Consider the following 21,681-nt stretch of genomic DNA (forward strand, 5'->3'; position numbering starts at 1 on the left):
CTCTGGCTGTTAGTTCAGCATGAACCTTAGCCAATTGTTCTCGGCTGCAAACCACTTTGCTCTGTGGAACCGGCTTTGGAGCATGGTCTGACTTTGGGTTCTTCCTTCCTTCCGTTTTGACTGGTGAAGAATTTTCTCCACTTTCCTTCAGATCTTTCTGGTACTGGGTGTACCTGCGCTGAATTTTTCTCCTCTGTGATCTTGAGATGACTGGAACCATGTCTGGTTCCCTCGTCTTTGGGTGTTTAAGCAGCACCCAGTTATTCGGAGCCACCATAGGAGGCTTGATCATCCTGCCTTGGTTTACAACATCTCCATAAGCAAGCACTTCCCTAGGTTTGTTCTGCATTACAAACCAGTCCGGGACTCCAGGCACCCACGAACCTACTGATCCAGATGTGGAACTGTTTCTTTCTACCTTCGAAACTGGCTGTGAAGGTAGATGCTTGTTCCTGACTTCATGTTTCGAGTCTGTTTCTGGCCTTTGATGAAAGTGGCCACTTTCTGTTCTGCGTGAGGTTAGTCTAGGAGGCCAATCCCTGGCTTTAATCCCGTAACCTGAACTCTTCCCCAATCTTCTTTCAGAATGGTTGCTTTCTACTCTGTAGTAGTTAGGTGGTCTAGACTCATACAAGGACCTCTTGCCTTTAGCATGCATTCTGTCCACTGCAGGTTCAACCATTGATGGTCGCTGCCTATCACTACCCGGATACGGCCTTTTGTTGTAAGCATTGGTTGGCTTAGAATGTCTTTGAACATCTCTGCAGTATTGCTTTCCATCAATTGGAAGTCCCCTCAACCATTTATGACTCAATCTGCACCTGGGACACATCCTCTGCATTACAGCTGCTTCCAAGGAATTGTCATCTAGTGCTTCTTCGTCAGATTGCTCCTTCTGATGTGAGAAACCTTGTCCAATAGCTGGTGGGTTTCTAGTCTTCTTCTTAGCAGTTGTCTGGTTGGCAGTATGCATTTGCACGTTGACCTCTTCCAACTCCTGTAGAGATAGATTCTGGAAGCTTGGTACAACCACATTAACTGTGCCTTCTCCAACTTCTGGAAACGGGTTACTATCAATCCCCATGATCTTTTCTGTTTTGGTTGGGAATTTCAGACTTCCTTTCCGAATCTGCTCCTGAATCCTGTCTCGAAAAATAATGCAGTTTTTAGTCGAGTGAGACCAAGAGCTATGCCATTTACAATATATTTTTCCTTTAAGTTCATCTGGAGATGGCAGTTTTACTCCCTTTGGTAACTTAAGGAAATTGGCTGCAAGCAGATGGTCAAAAATGTCATCTGCTTTTGCCAGATCGAAAGAATACTTTCTGTGGAATCTTTCTTTTTAAACTGCTGGTCAATGGTGGTGTCTTTATAAATCAATGCTTCACAAATTACAGGTTCTTTGCCCACAATCTCTGCTGCATCGATTTCATAATTGGGATCTCTATAATATGTCTTATACGAGGCATTATTTCGATCTTGTTCTTCTTCTAATAATGCTTCATATCTAGACACTTTATAGGTTAATTCGACCAAATCCCTGAACTCAGTTGAATCAAACTTCTTTCGAAGCCTGAACTCTAAACTGTTTTGAGCCAATCTTACAAACTCTGGCTCTGGGAGAATGACTCTACATTTATTCCGAGCCCTTTTAAATCTGGCAATAAACTGAGTAGCCTTTTCCTCAGGCCTTTGACTCAATCTAGCCAAGTCTGCCATGGAAACTTCTGGCTCTGATTGGAAGAATTGGGCATGGAATGCCTCTTCCATCTGTTGCCAATTTTGAATGGACCCAGGTGTAAGGTTGATGTACCATACGAATGCTCCTCCAGTCAGAGAATTTGGAAATAATCTCAGTTTCATATAATCATGATTAGTGAATTCACCGCATTGAGCAGCAAATCTAGCAATATGCTCTACAGTTGACTGATTTCCAGTTCCATAAAATAGAGTAAAATCTGGTATTCTGAATCCTCTTGGGTATTCATGTACCCTATCTACCCATTCTAGGTATGGTTTTCTGTATATAGGAGTCTAGACCCCCCGAGCCATTGGTCCACATATCTCCCTAACAATATCAGCAATCTGGTCTCTAGGAACCAAATTTTGTGCTTGCTGAACCACTACTGGAGGGACAAACACAGGGTTTGGTGGGCAAACTTGTGTCTGTGGTCCTCTTGGTCCATAAGGTTGCACATTTGGGACTGGGTGCCCCTGTGGTGCAGGTTGCTGTTGGGGGTGTGGGTAACCCCTTTGAGCCTGTCCTGTGAAAGAACCTGCAAAAGGTGTTGGAACAGATGTTGTATCCCTTCCATTTGTGGGAAAACCTTCCAACCCCCCGGGTATGAATTCGAATAAAGGATTATTATACCCCCTAGTACCAGGTATGGCTTCGAACATGGGATTTGTAACCGTTCTTATGCCAGTATCTTGTATTTGGCCAGGTCCACCAATTTGTGTGGCTTCATTGTTGAGTACTGAGGCATTTTGGCCCGCTGCAGGCCTCGAAACAGGTTCATACCAAGACTGAGGTGATGGTCTTTCAAAGTTTTGGGTACTAGTTTGACCATTAGAATGTCCATTAACTTGCATAGGCTGTTTGTCTCTAGCCAATCTTTGCTGAGGGACATTTAAAACTTCCTCCGTGTGTCTTGTGTTTGTGGGTTGGTGATTGTTCATTCGATCCAAGAAGGATGTTGCCCATTTTTCCATTGTGTTCATTAGTTGTTGTCCCATAGCATCTACTAAGCCATCCCATGGATTTGTTGGCTGAGTAGATGGAATGGTGGATGGTCCAATTCCTTGGTTTTGTCCAATACTACGAGCATATGGTTCTTGTCCAGAAGTATTGGTCTGTTCGACCAAAGGTTCTGATAACATGGGAGTTTCCACAGGATGTGTTACCACATTATCCTCTGGATTAGGTATTTCTACCTCTCCTTCTACGCCTTCCTCCAAGCGTTCATTTTCTCCTTGTCGTCTTCGTCTAGCCATATTTTAATTGTCCCACTGGGCGTGCCAAAAATATATGTTGGCTTTTTAGCTTTTCGAAGGGTATTTTTGTAAATGTGAGCGTGCCAGCAAGGATCAATCAGTCCTTACAGAAATTGTGATTGCCAACCAATTACCAGACGATTGTGTTTTAGTTCTTTCAGCCTCAATGAAGAGGACTTTTACTGGTGGCTTGACTTAGGAGAAATTAAGAGAAATAACAAGTATTTCATAAAAATGAAAAACTTACAATAGTCCAAACTCAGCCTCGAAGAGGTTTACAGCAACAGTCCACTTGAATCTACTTGAGACTACTCCTATGAATTGAAGTGCAGTGCAGATACGTAAAGTGCAGGTATTGAAAGTACAGGAATGTAAAACTGGAAAGTAAAATATGAAATAGGGACTGGTATGTATGATCTGAGTTTTATCCCTTTTCCTGGGGGCCTCTCTGCTATTTATACTTGTCAAAGATGACCTTCGAACTGCTCTTCGAACTGTCGAACTGCTCCTCCATGATCACCATCTGCAGTTAGGCTTCCCTCCTGTATTTGAATTTGAATATGAGTAACCGTTGAAGCCACGTCACCTTGCGTTTCTTTACTGATCCAATGTTGCTCAGACCATGTGAGAACCAATTATCATCACCACGTGTACGATCAGGATTGGAGACTTAAATTAATTTCCAATAATACCCTTATTCTGCCACATGTCGGATTGTAACTGGCTTTTACAAAATATATAGCTAACAAATACATGTCATGGACACTTATATGGAAGAGACGTGTCATGTTGGACCTCGTGTCAGACACTGACACATTGTGAAATTTGAAATGAGAAGCAAAATAGTGTGGAAGAGACGTGTCATTTTGCAACATGAGAAGCAAAATGACGGTATTTACTGCTGCAAAATTTGAAAGATACGTAGACGGTATTTACTGCTGCAAAATTTGAAATTGGAGAGGGAAGATTGGAAGGGAAAATTGTTGGGGGAGAAGAGGAAAAAGATTGATGATTCAGTGGACATGGTGGTTTCCAAGGAAGGTTTTGATGATGAGGATAAACTTCTGAGGACTGTGTTTGTTGGGAATTTAACATTGAAGGTTAAGAAGAAGGCTCTGTTTAAGGAATTTGGCCAATTTGGAGAGGTTGAGTCTGTAAGGATTCGGTCCATTCCTCTATTGGATGTAAGTATGCTTCCAAGATTTATTCCTTGTTTTTCATGTAAAGTGCTTCCTGCTCATTTTATACATGTTAGCCGATTCTAGTTTTAACTATTGATGATTGTTTTATCAAACCAAAAAACCGAGGAAGGGTGCAATTATCCAGAAGAAAATAAATGATGCTATTGATAGGTATGCTTATATATCAATTATCAAATTCAATTCATCAAATGTAGCATGCTTGTCACAAAAAGTTATGATATTTAATGGCATCATCTCATTTAATTTTGATTCCTGCAATTCGTTGGACATAATGGTGTCGTCTCCTTTTACCTTTGGAATTCCTTAGTGTATTAATATGCTCCCATTTATAGTTTTGCCTTCTGTTCTTGAATGAAATTCTCTTACATTGATTCAGACGTCCACTTTTATCATTTCCCAATATCTGTAGTTTTGTTGCATTTAATAAAATGTATGCACATCCTTCAATGTGTGATTTTGATTCTTTACTGATGTTGGTTGTTAGAAGTGGTTGCTTTTCATTGATCATATGGCTTCTTCAGTTAACCATCCAACAGACATTTAACTAATAATCTTTAAAGTACCTTTCTCACAAATCATTAATTTTTATATCTTTAATAAAAGCAGTTTGGTTCCTAAAAAAATCATTAATTACACGAGGCCATGAACATATTGAATTGTAACTATTAGTGTGTTGATTGTTTCATCAGGTTTTGTTTTGTTTTATTTTTTTTTCCTATTGTCGTTATTACACCAATAAGAAATTGTTGGGATCTTGCAGTGTTCACGCTTACATTGTCTTCGAAACAGAGCAAGCTGCCCAGGCTTCTTTGGCCCATAATATGGCTGTGGTATGTTGCTCTTTTGACAGTTAATCAACATGATTCTGGGTACAATTGGATATTTTGCTAGGAGAATGTTTTAGCTGCATTTGTAATGGGTTTGTTGATCTAGGTTGGAGGAAATCACATCCGTGTTGACAGGGCATGCCCACCTCGCAAGAAACTAAAGGGAGACAATGCTCCACTCTATGATAACAAGAGGATGGTTTTTGTGGGTAATCTCCCATTTGATGTGAAGGTGAATTGCTCTTCTTTTTCTTCTTATTCTCTCTCTCTCGCTCTGGGTATTTTGCAGAATGCAGGCAGCCTATTTGCTTCTCATGTTGTAAAATGACACGTCTCTTCCATATAAGTGCAAAATGGCGATATTTACTACTGCAAAATTTGAAATTTTCAGAAAAATAATTTAAGGGAAAATAACTCATCATTTTTTTTATCACTTTATTTAATTGCTTGGTTTTGCATTTATATATAGGATAAATCAGCAGATGTTTGTAAAGCAACTGAAGTATGCATTGGTGAAATTTTCAGAGTCTGTGGTCCTGATGCAGTATGTAGACAAAAATTTTTGCTGCCTCCTTTGGTTTTTGTCAAAAATCTAGCAGAACTCTTGAGTTTATTGTCTTGTTACATGACTGGGTGACCAAGAATTTGAAAGATATTCAAGGACCTGCCTTAGCTATTGTTCTTGAACGACTGAAGCACTCTGGGGCTTTTCAAGGTATGTTGTAGTGAAGTTTGTTGAGGTTTTATTATCTTTGTTCGGTAGTGCTGTTTCATAGTGACATAATTTTTCTTTGTTCCAATAAACATTTGAAGTGGCTAAAACAATATCGATGGGGCCATGATTGAAAAGTGGATCAAAAGTTGGGAAAGGTGGATCAAAAGTTCACGAACCAAACGAGCACCCTCCCCAACATATTTCTTAACAAGTTCACGAAGCTAAATTGTACAAGACTACTGGGCAGTATGAACATTTTTGGGAGAATTAAATATTTTTGGATGGATGTGTATGGATAACAAATATTAGTAGTTTTATTTGTTGATAGCTGCGCATGGATAACAAATAGTTATGTTTCAAATTGTTATGCTAGATGGATGTGACTTGTGAATGAAACTTAGAATAGTTGTATTGTGTCAAATGTTAATGAATTATGTATTGTGTCGAATATTAATGATTCAGTTAACTTGAATGATGCTTTAAAATTATAGGTTTATTATGGATTGAATGAATTATTAGGAATTACAAGTGTATTGTTTTCCTGCTTTAGCGACCAATTTATTAGTCGCGACATCCAAAATAATTTTTTTTCGCAAAAAATGACAATTGCCGACCAAGAGTTTTGGTCGCAAAAAATACATCTATTGCCGACCAAAACAGCTCTTGGTCGTGGAAACTCACTTTTGCCGACCAAAAGTTTTGGTTGCGAAAAGTAACAAATGGCGACCAAATTTTTTGGTCGTGGAATGTCACAATTGGCGACCAAACTTTTTGGTCGTTGAATGTGATAATTGGTGACCAAACTTTTTGGTCGCGAAATGTGTCAATTAGCGACTAACATATTTTGTCGGGAAAATATCACCTTTCGTGACCAAAGTGTTTTAGCGACAAAATGAATTAGTCGCGGTAATTAAATATTTAGTGACCAAAAATTTAGTCGGCAAATCCAACTTTTGCCGACCAACCAAAATTTTGGTCGCGAATTACTTTTGCTGACCCTCAATTGGCGACCAAAGTAGCGACCAAAAAAATTGGTCGCGGATAACTTTTGCTGACAAAAAATAGGCTTTTAGCGACCAATTTTTTTGTTGCCAAAAGTGTTAATTCATGTAGTGAAAATATGATATTGTATTTAAAAAAAAAATGGGATATATATTCATAAATCCCTCTTTACCTACTTATGTTCCACTTAGTTCAAATTATTTTCTTATATTCTAATAAGTGTTATGGGTGACATCGTTATCAAAATATTCTAATGCGCATTAATGTTTATATTAATAGCACGAATGTTTCATAATGTGAACATTCACACTGTCAAATTTATTTATTTGTTTTTATTTTACAAAATTGCATATTCAAGTGAGATCTTATTTGATAGATCTCCAAAACTAGGTTTCAAAAAAATAAATTTCGTAAAATATATATATATATATATGTACAACAAAAATTATGAATTTTTAAAGTTTAATATGTAAAAAGTACAAAATAGTCCAAAATATTACACACCAAGTTTTTAAGGGTTTAAAAAATATTTGTAAGGAAAAATTATCCATAAATATCTTTAAATATGATAATTAGGATTTTTTAGATCAAATGTCCAAATAATAGCACGTATTGGAATACAAGAATATATGTTATGGACTAATTGAGAAACAAGTCTTTGAAAGCGAATTTCTCATAAATTTTCCTAAAATAAATCATAAACCACAATGAAAAAATTATCGCTAAGTTCTATTTTGTTTTGAAAATCACTATTGAGTTATATCAAATTTCGATATTAACAAATAAGTTTTTTTTGTTATAATTGTTATAAAAAAAATTCAATTGCTCATAATAGTATATTTTATTTTAATTTTATCTTTCTCATTGAAATATGAACCAAAGATTTCATAAATAATTTTAATTTATTTTTAATTGTGCAAATTAAATGAATTTTCACAAACAAAAGTATAAATATAAGTTCCATCAACTATCTCATGATTGAGAAATATATAATTTTTTCGTAGTATTATTTTTCTTAGCTGTTTGTAATTTTAATAGAATTTAGCCTTTTAGATTTTTTTTACTCGAAAAGAATTCATAATTTGGAATAATATGTTATACTATACTTCATTCGATTAAATTGTTATTTATGAGTTTTTTTAATATAATATTAATAAATTTTAAAATTAAAAATTTTAATTTTAATTAAGTTAAAATTATTTATAAAATTGTTATTCATATTAAATAAGAGTAAAATTGGGATAAAATACACCATTCATATTAAATAAAAATAAAATTGGGATAAAATATATCATTATAAAGCAATGAATCTTTTGGGAGTCATTTAGTACAAACATGATTTAGTTATCCATATTGAAACACTTAATAGTAATCTTAAAAGTAAAATAGGATTTATTGATTACTTTCCCTGATAATATTTCATTAGGGTATCTAATCTAATTTATCTTTTACACTATAATCTTTTTTTTTTTTTAGTTTGAATTTTTAAATGATGTAATAATTAGTAATGTGAATATTCATACTTTCAATAAACAAAATATTATGCTTTTTTAGAAAGTGTAAAAGTTGATGTAATTATTCACATTTACAAAAAAAATATTCATATTTTTCAAGCATTCACATTTTTCTTATTCATTGAAAATGTGAATATTCGCACTTTTTTTTTAAAAAAAAAAATATCGCATTATTTTTATTTGTAACAAGTATGAACATTCAAATATTTTATTCAATAAGATTACAAAAATATTGCATTTTTTACATTTAAAAAATACGAAAATCACTTTTAACAAAAAAGGAGAAAAAAAAAACTTGTCTCACTATAAAAATTTACTGTGAAATTTATTTATATTTTGTTTACATTTCAAATATGTGAAATTTTATACTATAAGAAATTTAAATTTAAAAAAAAATCAATTCAAAAACTATGTGAAATTTTAAAAATATGTCTAAAAAATGTGAAAATTTAAAAGTTACATTTTCAAATTTAAAAAAGTGTAAAGTTTTATATCTAGTTTTTATTTTTCATAATTTTATATTTAATTAAGATCTTGTTTGATAGATTTCATCGAGTCATTTTAAAAAATGTAAATTTTATCGAAAACAGATGTGTACATTGAAAGTTAGAATTTTAAAGTTTGAAGAATAAAAAATAATAGTTACCATACAAGTATATGGCCACCGCTTCTCTCTAGTCTTTAATTAGACTGGACGGTGCTATTGGGCCGTGGTGGGACTAATTCTGGACTCATCTCAATAATTCAAACCATTCAATATGTAGATCTCGTTGAGTATATCATCCCTGCAAAAAATCACGTTGATCAACGTGATTTTTTACAAGAATGATGTACTCAACCAGCTCTATATATTAAATGGTTTAGATTATCGAGGTAGGTCTAGAGTCGAGCCTGCAACAACAACCAACCAATACCGTCCAATTCATTTCCAGACTAGAGAGGAGCTGAACCCCAAGTATATTGACTATTTCAATTCTTCCATATAAATAAGGGTAAAAATATCTAAAATTTTGAAAACAGACTTAATCTTGGATGGCTCTATTTGCAACAAAAGATTGGTTAGACATCTTTACTTTATAAAATATTTTTATTACTATTACGGCATTATTTAAAATGACAAAAAAGTATTTGATATTAAAAAAAAATACAAACTATAGTGTTTTGGACACTCCATCTCGTAATCAATTTCGATATTTCCTTTGTTCTTCTCTCATCTCTTCTTACTCTATTCACTTTGCATCTTCATACTCAATCATATTTTTCTTGAATCTATCATTTTTGCATTCTATTTCATATTAAAGTTAACAATAGATAATGAAGAAAACGTTTCCAAGCTATTTTTTATAAAGCGCAGATTTTCTGTTTATCTTCATCATTTTTAGTTGATGGATTTACGAAATTTGTTTGGAAATTCAATACCAAACAAATTATATTTTATTCAGAAACTTATTTTTTAAGAAATTTCATATATTTGGCACTGTGTTTTTAAATTATTTAGCAATGTTCATTATTTATTATCCAAACAAATTATTTATGTTTTGGCTTTATATTTTCGAACATTTATTTTTTTAACTTCTTCATATTCTAATTCTGAATAAAAAGAACTATCCAGTATTATATTTCCAAACAAATTACATATTTTTGGAAATTTGTTTCCAAATAAATTAAATTTTGTTCAATATTGAATATTCAAAAAAAATATTTATTCGACTATGTGTTTTTGTACCTTTAAAATTTTGACTTATAACTTCATGGGGTGTACTAATTGTTGGAAATTTTGGTTTTATAATGCTTAGTTTGGGCCAACTTTGAGCCCAAAATTGAGTGGGCCCCAAACGTCTTTTGGGCTGGGTCCGAAGAGGTGACGTGTTTTTTGCCGCATGGCAAGTCACACGGTAAAAACAGTTCGTCAAAACCATTTATGAGTGAATGGGAACTTGATGTCGTTTTCCGGTTCATGGAATGGACATTTAAAGAATTAAATGTGGGTTTCCTTAAAATGGGTTGTCTCACATTGAAACTTTAAGAGAGCTTTTCTGAGTATACAATCTCTAGGTGTACAACCTTGGGTTGGGCCCCAAGGGGCATCCCAAGTTTGTAGAAGGGAGGAGTTATGGACAAATGAAACCTTAGCTCAAACCACCACACACGCGTGAGCGCCGCCGCTAGCCGAGCCAAGCCCTTCTAGAAATTTTTAATGAAATTAAATTCAAATTTTGTGCCAAAATTAAATTTAATTTTCAATCCATATTTTGCCTCTTTTAAGATTCGAATTCCACAACAGTTCAATCAATCCAAACAGTTTTTCACCCGGACAAATTCAAAACTGCCAAACAGATTCAAATCTGCTAGCAGCTTTCCAACAGATAGAAACTGCCCAGCAGTTATCTATTGCACCTGTTCATTCAATTAAACCACCTGTTCAGTTTGATTTTCATACGTGTTCGGGACTGTTTGTTTGCCTATAAATAGAGGCCATTTCCAGCAGCCTTGGCATCCAAAAAAAATTCATTACTTTCCTTCTTCTTTTGCTTTCTTGCATAATATATTCATCATATTATTTTAGGAAAAAATTAAAGAGAGCATAGAACACAAGGTTTGGTTCGTCGTACAATTTTTTTTGGAGTGCTACTACAATTTGTGAAGATCATTGTATCTTGGGAGATAGACGCCACTTAACTGTAAGCACTGTAGTGGGACAAATTTATCTTAAGGACAGAGTGTCACACACTCGACTTAATCTTTTTATTATTCATTCGGTTCGATAAAATAAATTTTGTAGATTATTTATTTTATTTGTTTGACTTGGTTTCAATTTATTTATTTTACAGAGAAGATTATTCCAACAATCTTAAGACAAATTCGAATTATTCTGTTTACAAAAAATTTCATTTGTTTCCTTTTCTCTTTCTTCTTCTTACAGAAATTATTTTCTGTGGTTTTACAAAATAATATTCTGGTTGGAAAACAAATAGTAGTAGTGTACTGTTTGACAGGTAGTAGTAATATACTGTCTATTTTTATTTTTTTTTGACAACTAGTAGTAATATACTGGTGTCATTAACAATTCAGAATATTTATTTGTGAAGTTTGTCATAAATTAATTTTGGTTTTCAGAAATAATTTCTGAGTGTTCATTAATTAAAATTTTGTTTCAGTATTTTAATTATTAAAGTGTTATAGAAATTAAAGTTTCTCTGTGAACTTAATTTGTTTAAAAAAATTATTTTATTTCCAAAATTAATTGGAAATAAAAGTTACAACTCTTGTTTTTTTTATTTTACAAAATTTAAAATTCTGTGTTTATGGTTTACTTTTCTGTGTAGTATAAAATTCTAAGTATAATTGTTTTATAATTTAGAATTCATAGCTACAAAAACTAATCAAACTGATGCCCAAACAAGTACTAGTGTGGTGGCTACAACTGCGCCAACCCCTCCTATAACGCCCCAAATTTCTAGCCCAAATGATAATACAACAATCATAGCACTTTCAAGAAAAACCGAATATAAATCTCCAAACTTACATTATATATACAATAGTCCTTCATGTAATAATACATTAATCCAACAACAAGTAAATAAATAAATAAATACCCCCAAGGGGTTTACAAGTTTCCAAGGCTTGAGCCTGATTACACAAAACGGTTATTTAAACCCATGCACATACAGCTCTTGGATTACACACAGAGTCACAGCAAAATGAGAGTCTCGTACTCTCAACACACATTTCCTCGCCTCTAGTTAGGCGACATCACCACATCTTTTCTTGCACAAAAATCCCGTAGGGTGAGCATAAAGCTTCGTAGGAAATCCTTAACAAAGTATATACATTTTATACAAGTCTCAAGAGATGAAATGCACATGCCATGATATGCCCTTTTGAAAGAAAATCACATCTTCATCTTTGAAAACCATCATGCTCAATGATGTCATGCAATTTCAATTGTTCAAAACTTAACAATTCATTTCAAGAGCGGTAAATACGACTCTGGTAATCCCTTGGTTGGTGTCTGCAAGTGGACTATACAAGTACTGTAAATTTATCATTTTTACCAGCATTGACTAGAAGGCTCGACACCTATAATCTATCATTTTTACCAGTATTAACTGGAAGGCTCGACACATATTCAATTTCATCTACACCACCTGTCAAACTTACCACTGTATTTACCCCAAAACCAATTCATGGAAACTTATTTCTCAACATTTTTTTCTCAATACAAGTTTTCAAATCAACTTTCAAAGTTTAATGTAATCAAATGAATTGACATGCCAATAACACAAGATGAATATAAATACTTTTATTCCAATTCATCACCCAAGGAACAACACAATTCCCTCTTCGGAAGTATCCTCAACAATTAGCCATTTCAAAACTATTTCAACATTTTGAACAATAATTTCCAAAATGAACAACAATTCTCATATTCCCTGAAATTCATAATTTATATGAATATAAAAAAGAAATTTTCCAAATATCCATTTATTTTGACACACAAAATAAATATAACAATATCATTCATGGATTTTCAGTCTCTTAAAAAAAAATTCCCAAATTCTAGGTTTTCTCACCAAAACTATACAACTCAAATCTTTTGAAAGAAAACTTTACAAAATCATCTTTTCTTCAATCAACGAAGATCAAAACCCATAAGATCATTTTAAAAGAACAAAAGACAAAACCCACTTTCAAAATCGCTCAACTTTTTGAATTAACAATCAATTTTCAAAACCATCGAATGATGATTTCGAAAATCATCTAGATCTTATGAAAATATATATATAACTCTAAGAAAATCCCTACCTCAAGTTGTGAAGAAGAAATGAGATGAAACCCCCAAAATCAACGGTGCCGAAACTCAATCTTCACCGCACACAACGAAGCCTTCAAGAAGTTAACCAACTTTGATGAAGAACCTATGGCAGAACTCTAATGCATCTTGAGAAATCAAGGTTTTGATCCAATTTGGCGTAGGGAAATGCAGAGAGAAGGGAGAGGAAATGTTTTTAGAGGGAGAGAGATATACAAAAGTGATCTGAAATATCAAATTCACGAACTAATATAACATGGTCCGCTCAAGCGTGGAAAGCCCCGTTCGAGCGTCGAATACACCTTCCCAGTACTTTTGCAGACAGGTCAAACTTCTAGAACCAAAAATTCTCCGCTCGAGTGCATCAACGGCCGCTCGAGCGGCCAAGCAACTTCGAATGCATTTTCCATTTTTGCTTTAGGGGTGCTGCCCCTCGACCCCGCCACGGTGCTGCCCTCGGACCCGCCAAGAGGCGCTGCCCCCTGGGCCCTCGCGAGCTGACCGGGCAGCTCGATCCCCGACCTGCCCAGTTGACATGTCAAAACATGAAAGAAGGGTCCAAACCGAGATCACTACAACCTTTCCCCCTTAAATAATTTCGTCCTCAAAATTTCGAATCAAACTACCCAAACAAAGGGGTTCCTAGCGATCAAAACCACACTATTTCATTTTCAAATCACAATACTAACTCTCAACCAAATTCCACCATTTGCATTATGGTTATCTCATTAACAACAACCTCCCAAATACGCATAAACATGAAATTTCCTAAAAAGTAATGGCAACTCTCAACAACCTTATGCTTAAAACAACAACGCACCTATCAACATGTGGTTAACAACTTTAAATACGTTTCCCTCAACACTAAGAAATATTACAAAGAAAAGCAACCAAAGCACTTTCAAACAAATCGGGATATTTGGAGCGGACTTCCGCCTCCCGTTCCCACGTCGCTTCTTCAACCCCATGGTGTCTCCACGACACCTTTACCAACGGTGCCGAAACTCAATCTTCACCGCACACAACGAAGCCTTCAAGAAGTTAACCAACTTTGATGAAGAACCTATGGCAGAACTCTAATGCATCTTGAGAAATCAAGGTTTTGATCCAATTTGGCGTAGGGAAATGCAGAGAGAAGGGAGAGGAAATGTTTTTAGAGGGAGAGAGATATACAAAAGTGATCTGAAATATCAAATTCACGAACTAATATAACATGGTCCGCTCAAGCGTGGAAAGCCCCGTTCGAGCGTCGAATACACCTTCCCAGTACTTTTGCAGACAGGTCAAACTTCTAGAACCAAAAATTCTCCGCTCGAGTGCATCAACGGCCGCTCGAGCGGCCAAGCAACTTCGAATGCATTTTCCATTTTTGCTTTAGGGGTGCTGCCCCTCGACCCCGCCACGGTGCTGCCCTCGGACCCGCCAAGAGGCGCTGCCCCTTGGGCCCTCGCGAGCTGACCGGGCAGCTCGATCCCCGACCTGCCCAGTTGACATGTCAAAACATGAAAGAAGGGTCCAAACCGAGATCACTACAACCTTTCCCCCTTAAATAATTTCGTCCTCAAAATTTCGAATCAAACTACCCAAACAAAGGGGTTCCTAGCGATCAAAACCACACTATTTCATTTTCAAATCACAATACTAACTCTCAACCAAATTCCACCATTTGCATTATGGTTATCTCATTAACAACAACCTCCCAAATACGCATAAACATGAAATTTCCTAAAAAGTAATGGCAACTCTCAACAACCTTATGCTTAAAACAACAACGCACCTATCAACATGTGGTTAACAACTTTAAATACGTTTCCCTCAACACTAAGAAATATTACAAAGAAAAGCAACCAAAGCACTTTCAAACAAATCGGGATATTTGGAGCGGACTTCCGCCTCCCGTTCCCACGTCGCTTCTTCAACCCCATGGTGTCTCCACGACACCTTTACCAATGGTATAGTTTTGCCACGTAGCATTTGCTCCCGGATATCTAATATTTGAACCGATCGTTCTTCGTAAAAGGCATCCTCATCTACCTCCAAGTCAACCCAATCAAGCACATGAGAAGGGTCGGATTCATACTTCCTAAGCATAGATACATGAAATACGTTGTGAACTCTTGAAAGTTGTGGCGGTAAAGCTAACCGGTATGCCACTTCCCCAATTCACTCTAAGATCTCAAAAGGCCCAATGAACCTTGGAGATAGTTTGCCACTCTTACCAAATCTTATCAAACCCCGCCTTGGTGAGATTTTTGAGAAACACATGATCACCAACTTCAAAAAATAAAGGTCGTCTCCTCTTATCTGCATAACTCTTTTGTCGGCTTTGGACCGTAGCTAACCTCTTCTGAATGAGAACAACTTTCTCGGTTGTCTCTCTAACAATTTTTGGACCCAGTAACGGTGCATCACCCACTTCGGCCCAACAAACCGGTGATCTACAAGGTCGGCCATACAAGGCCTCAAATGGTGCCATCCCAATACTAGCTTGGTAACTATTGTTGTAAGCAAACTCAATCAATGGTAAGTGCCTTTCCCAAGGCCCTTTAAAATCAAGGACACAAGCTCTAAGCATGTCCTCCAAAATCTGAATGGTAAGTTCCAACTGTCCATTGGTTTGAGGATGATAAGCGGTGCTAAGAGTCAACTTAGTTCCAAACTCCTCTTGAAGGCTTTGCCATAATCGGCCGGTAAAACGATGATCCCCATCCAACACAATAGTCACAGGGACTCCATGAAGTTGAACTATCTCTCTAATGTACAACTCTACCAAGCGTTCAATTGAGTTGCCAGTGCACATCGGAATGAAATGGGTAAACTTAGTCAACCTATCAACAATCACCCAAATGGCGTCATTACCTCGTTGTGTGCTAGGAAGCCCAACTACAAAATCCATGGTAACACACTCCCATTTCCACTCGGCTATCGATAAGGGTTGTAACAAACCCGCTGGTCTTTGGTGTTTGGCCTTCACTTGTTGACAAGTAAGGCACTTCGATACAAATAAAGCGACATCCTGTTTCATACCCCTCCACCAAAACTGACAACTAAGATCATGATACATTTTAGTGTCTCCCGGGTGTACCGCAAGGCATGAGTGATAGAACTCCCGAAGTACTTCCTCCCTACAAGATTCTAGTACAAACAAACGGTCTAAGTAACTTACACTCAGATCCGAGTGAACGTTCAAACCTTTCTCTTCCTTCCCATTGGAAATCTTAACACGGATTGATTCCACATCGCGGTCTCCTCATTGTGCCAACCAAGGTAGGTTGAGCATTCAAAGTAAACAAGGTAGCACTCTCTCCAGACTCACCCAAGTGCAAATCAAACTTGCCAATAACATCTAGCATATCCCATTCCCGAATGGCCACACTTGCCAAACTACTCACAGATTTTCGACTCAAAGCATCGGCCACCACATTGGCCTTCCCTGGATGATAGTGTAACTCAAAGTCATAATCCTCCATAAATTCCATCCACCTCTGTTGTCGTAAATTCAAGTCTTTTTGAGAAAACAAATACTTTAGATTCTTACGATCGGAGAAGACTTCAAACTTCTCACCGTACAAGTAATGCCTCCAAATTTTCAAAATAAAAATCACCGCTGCTAATTCTAGATCATGGGTGGGGTAATTTTTCTCATGAGTTTTCAATTGTCGTGAACCGTAGGCCACAACTTTTCCCTTTAGCATCAAGACACAACCAAGTCCATCTCCGGATGCATCATAACAGACAATGTAATTCAAACCCCTTTCCGGAATTATCAAAATCGGTGCGGTAGTCAATCTAGTCTTAAGCTCTTGGAATGAATTTTCACAAGCCTCACTACACACAAATTTGATACCCTTTCTAGTTAACATAGTCAAAGATGCAGCTAGTCTAGAGAAGTCCCTTACAAAACGTCGATAATACCTTGCTAATCCTAAGAAACTCTGAATTTCAAAAACATTCTTTGGTTGTTCCCAATCCTGTACGGCATCTATCTTTGAGGAGTCCACAGTCACTCCCTCTCTAGACACTACATGCCCCAAAAACTTCACCTCTGTTAACCAAAATTCGCATTTTTCAAATTTGGCATACAATTGGTGCTCACTAAGTAAACCCAGCACTACCCGCAAGTGAGTCTCGTGTTCCTCTTCAGAGGTTGAATAAATCAAGATGTCGTCCACAAAGACGACCACAAAACGGTCCAAGTAATCTCGAAAAATTTTGTTCATCAAATCCATAAAGGAAGCCGGTGCATTGGTCAACCCAAAAGGCATTACAAGGAATTCATAGCAGCCATAACGAGTACGAAAGGTCGTCTTCTGAATGTCCTCCTCCCGAACTCTCAACTGATGGTACCTCAACCTCAAATCTATTTTTGAGAAGCAACGAGACCCTCTAAGTTGGTCAAACAGATCATCTATTCTAGGTAGAGGATACTTGTTCTTAACTGTAACTCTATTCAACTTGTGGTAATCAATACACAACCGCAATGACCCTTCCTTCTTCTTCGCAAAGAGAGTCGGCGCTTCCCAAGGTGATGTACTAGGATGAATGAAGCGCTTGTCTAAAAGTTCTTGGAGTTGAATCTTCAACTCATACAATTCGGTGGGTGCAAATCTATACAGTGACATGGAATTCGGTGTCGTGCCAGGCGCTAATTCAATGGAGAACTCAATCTCCTGGTGAGGTGGTAAACTAGTAAGATCTTCTGGAAAGACATCTGGGTATTCACAAACTGCCCTTGGTAACTCAACACGAGCCCCGTCACTATCACTATCCAAGAAAGTTACAAGAAGGCCACTAAGCTTGCTCCTACCACGAGGGTCAACAACTGGCGACAAGGCTCTATCAACTCGATTCTCTAGAAAATAGAAACGATCACTACCCGAAGTGCACACCATAACTCTCTGACAGAAACAATCAATCACAGCTTGATAAGAACACAGCCAATCCATGCCTAAAATGACGTCAAAACTCGACATATCTAGCAACACAAAAGCAAACAGAAGTCGACGCTCGACAACTTCTATTTCACAATCACGACAACCCCAGTCTAAATCAACTGTACCCTCAACAGGTGACTCTACTCTGAGTGGAGGCACTAACCGTGCTACCTCTAACTCCAATGCATAAGCAAATGCAGTGGATATAAATTAATGAGACGCACCCGTCTCTATCAATACATTAACCAAAGAATTACACACAACAAAAATACCTCTCACAATTGAGGATTCTGGCAACTGCTCTGGCACGGTAACAGCATTGATTAACTTGCTCCCCTCCCGGAGCATAGGCCTATTGTACTAATTGAGCCAAAGTGGCTCCCTGATTAACTCGTGAAGCTTGGACTGATTGAGCTTGCTAGTGGCTCTGAGTCTGCCTTGACCCTGACGCGCCAAATGCGCCTCCCAACTGTGGGCAAGTTCTCTTCATATGCCCCGGCTGACCACACTGATAACAATTAAACCCTTGACCTTTATTCTGAGACTAAGACTGGCTTTGAGATCGGTTAGGTGGTAGTAACATTAACTGCCCTCCCTTCTGTAGGCATGAGAAGGCTTTGTGACCCGGTTGGCCACACTTGAAACACGAGAAACTACTCGATCCACTTTTTCTCGGACCTGCACTAGGCAAAGGAAAAGTGGATCTAGACTGTTGTGGTTGGGATTAAGATGGATAGGTGTTCCTACTCTTCTTGTTCTGCCTATAGTCTCTTTGAGACTCTTGGCCCCTAGACCTCAAACTCCGAAGCCTCTCCTCCTCGACTTGTATAGAAATTTTAACGTGTGTCGCCGTCTCCACAAGACGGTCATATTCTCGAATCATATTTCCGACAAGCTTGAACGTAATTTTTGTTTTCAATTTCTTTTCAAATTCAATTCAACGGCGCTCTTCCGTTCTACCAACTCTGGTGCAAATCTGGACAAACTAGAGAAGACCACCTCAAACTCGGCCATGGGGCATGTCAAGTTGTTTGAGGTCTTTAAACTCTTGCCTCAATCTCTCCCTAGCAGTGGGAGGTATGTACTTATCTTGGAAAGTAACCGCAAAGGCTTCCTACGTCAGCTCCACTCTACCCTTGGCATATTTTCACCATCGACCTGCGTCTCCCTTAAGGTAGTAACTCGCTAGAGTCACTCTTAGTTCACTATCTTCGATGTGAAGCATCTCAAATGCCTTCACAGTTTGTTCGAGCCACTCATCTGCTTTCTTGGGCTCGGGGCCACCATGGAACTCATCCAGTTTGGCCTACAACAACTCTCTAGTAAGGAAACTCGCCCTTGACTCCACGATGTTCTCTCGGGCTTGATTCTCTACCCTCAACAAGTTCATAGACTCTATTAAAGCCCCTGCCATTTCTCGAGCTAGGGCCTCCGCTGCGGTTTGACCCGCTTGTCCCACTTACTCGGCCACATTAGCTTCTCCTGTTTACTCGGCCATATTAGCTTGGCCGAACCCTTCTTCTTGCACCGGAACCCTATGGACCGGTACGTCATGCACACCTCGGCGAGCCCTACCACGCCTCCTGCCTTTACCACCACGGACTTGACCCCTTCCTGACATCCTAATAAAGGACACAAGAGATATAATTTAGCACATTAACTCATATGTGCTCGTAACTTGACTCACACGTTCGACTACAACAATTCCATATATTTCTTTATCATATACACAATTCACTGTCACTCCACATAAGCACTTAGTCATGTAAACACATACGGACTATTCTTTTATAATGAAATCCGTCCCATGAAAAACCAAGAATTCTTAGTAGAACGAGTATTGATCAAGTACCCTTGTAATGAGACCTCAAGGAATTTAATAGGCGCAAACAACATCCCAAAAGTCCAGTCCCATACGCATTTAGTCATATAAGCATGTTATCACATAGTCACAAAATGCATCACACTTCCTAAGCATGCTAAATGAACCCATTGTGGTTAAACAACCACTTCCCACAAGCTCTAAGTATTCAAACCCGGTAGCTCTGATACCAAGTTGTAATGCCCCAAATTTCTAGCCCAAATAATAATATAACAATCATGGCTCTTTCAAGGAAAACCGAATATAAATCTCCAAACTTACATTACATGATACAATAGTTCATCATGCAACAATACATTAATCAAACAACAAGTAAATAAACAAATAAATACCCCCACAGGGTTTACAAGTTTCCAAGGCTTGACCCTGGTTACACAAAATGGTTATTCAAACCCACACGCATACAGCCCTTAGCTTACACATAGAGTCACAGCAAAATGAGAGTCTCGTACTCTCAAAACACATTTCCTCGCCTCTAGTTAGGCGGCATCACCACATCTTTTCCTGAACAAAAATCCCGTAGGGTGAGCACAAAGTCCTATAGGAAGTCCTTAACAAACTATATACATTTTATACAAGTCTCAAGAGATGAAATGCACATGCCATGCTATGCCCTTTTGAAAGAAAATCGCATCTTCATCTTGGAAAACCATCATGCTCAATGATGTCATGCAATTTCTATTCTTCAAAACTTAATAATTCATTTCAAGGGCGGTAAATACGACTTTGGTAGTCCCTAGGTTGGTGTCTGTAAGTAGACTATATAAGTACTGCAAATTTGTCATTTTTACCAGCATTGACTAGAAGGCTCGAACCTATAATCTGTCATTTTTATCAGTATTAATTGGAAGGCTCGACACCTATTCAATTTCATCTACACCACCTGTCATGACTTTCCACCGTATTTACCCCAAAACCAATTCATGGAAACTTGTTTCTCAACAAACTTTTCTCAATACAAGTTTTCAAATCAACTTTCAAAGTTTAATATAATCAAATGAATTGATATGCCAATAACACAGGATGAATATAAATACTTTTATTCCAATTCATCATCCAAGGAATAACACAATTCCCTCTTCTCAAGTATCCTCAACAATTAGTCATTTCAAGACTATTTCAACGTTTTGAACAACAATTTCCAAAATGAACAACAATTTTCATATTCCTTGAAATTCATCATTTATATAAATATAAATAAGAAATTTTCCAAACATCCATTTATTTTGACATACAAAATAAATATAACAATATCATTCATGGATTTTCAGTCTCTTAAAAAAAAAATCCCAAATTCTAGGTTTTCTCACCGAAACTATAGAACTCAAATCTTTTGAAAGAAAACTTTTCAAAATCATCTTTTCTTCAATCAACGAAGGTCAAAACCCATAAGATCATTTTAAAAGAACAAAAGACAAAACCCATTTTCAAAATCGCTCAACTTCTTGAATTAACAATCAATTTTCAAAGCTATCAAAGGATGATTTCAAAAATCATCTAGATCTTGCAAATATATATATACATATATATATAACTCTAAGAAAATCTCTACCTTCAAGTTTTGAAGAAGAAATGAGATGAAACCCCCAAAATCAACGGTGTAGAACTTGATCTTCACCATACACAACGAAGCTCTCGAGAAGTTAACCAACTTTGATGAAGAACCTATGGCAGAACTCTAATGGATCTTGAGAAATGAAGGTTTTGATCCAATTTGGCGTAGGGAATTGTAGAGAGAAGGGAGAGGAAATGTTTTTAGAGGGAGAGAGATATACAAAAGTGATTTGAAATATCACAT

The 21,681-nt window shown here is 36.9% G+C and overlaps 1 long non-coding RNA gene across 1 annotated transcript; it reads left to right on the forward strand.

Moving 5' to 3' along the window:
• The first annotated feature begins 4,215 nt into the window (after positions 1-4,215).
• LOC114300582 (uncharacterized) lies at positions 4,216-5,376 on the forward strand. The gene is made up of 3 exons (XR_003642722.2): positions 4,216-4,346; positions 4,957-5,026; positions 5,130-5,376. It is a non-coding gene; the product is annotated as an uncharacterized LOC114300582 (long non-coding RNA).
• The last annotated feature ends 16,305 nt before the right edge of the window (positions 5,377-21,681 follow it).

Source organism: Camellia sinensis, chromosome 15 (genome assembly GCF_055761805.1).
Source record: "Camellia sinensis isolate YWXY chromosome 15, ASM5576180v1, whole genome shotgun sequence".
In the NCBI taxonomy this organism is placed as follows: domain Eukaryota; kingdom Viridiplantae; phylum Streptophyta; class Magnoliopsida; order Ericales; family Theaceae; genus Camellia; species Camellia sinensis.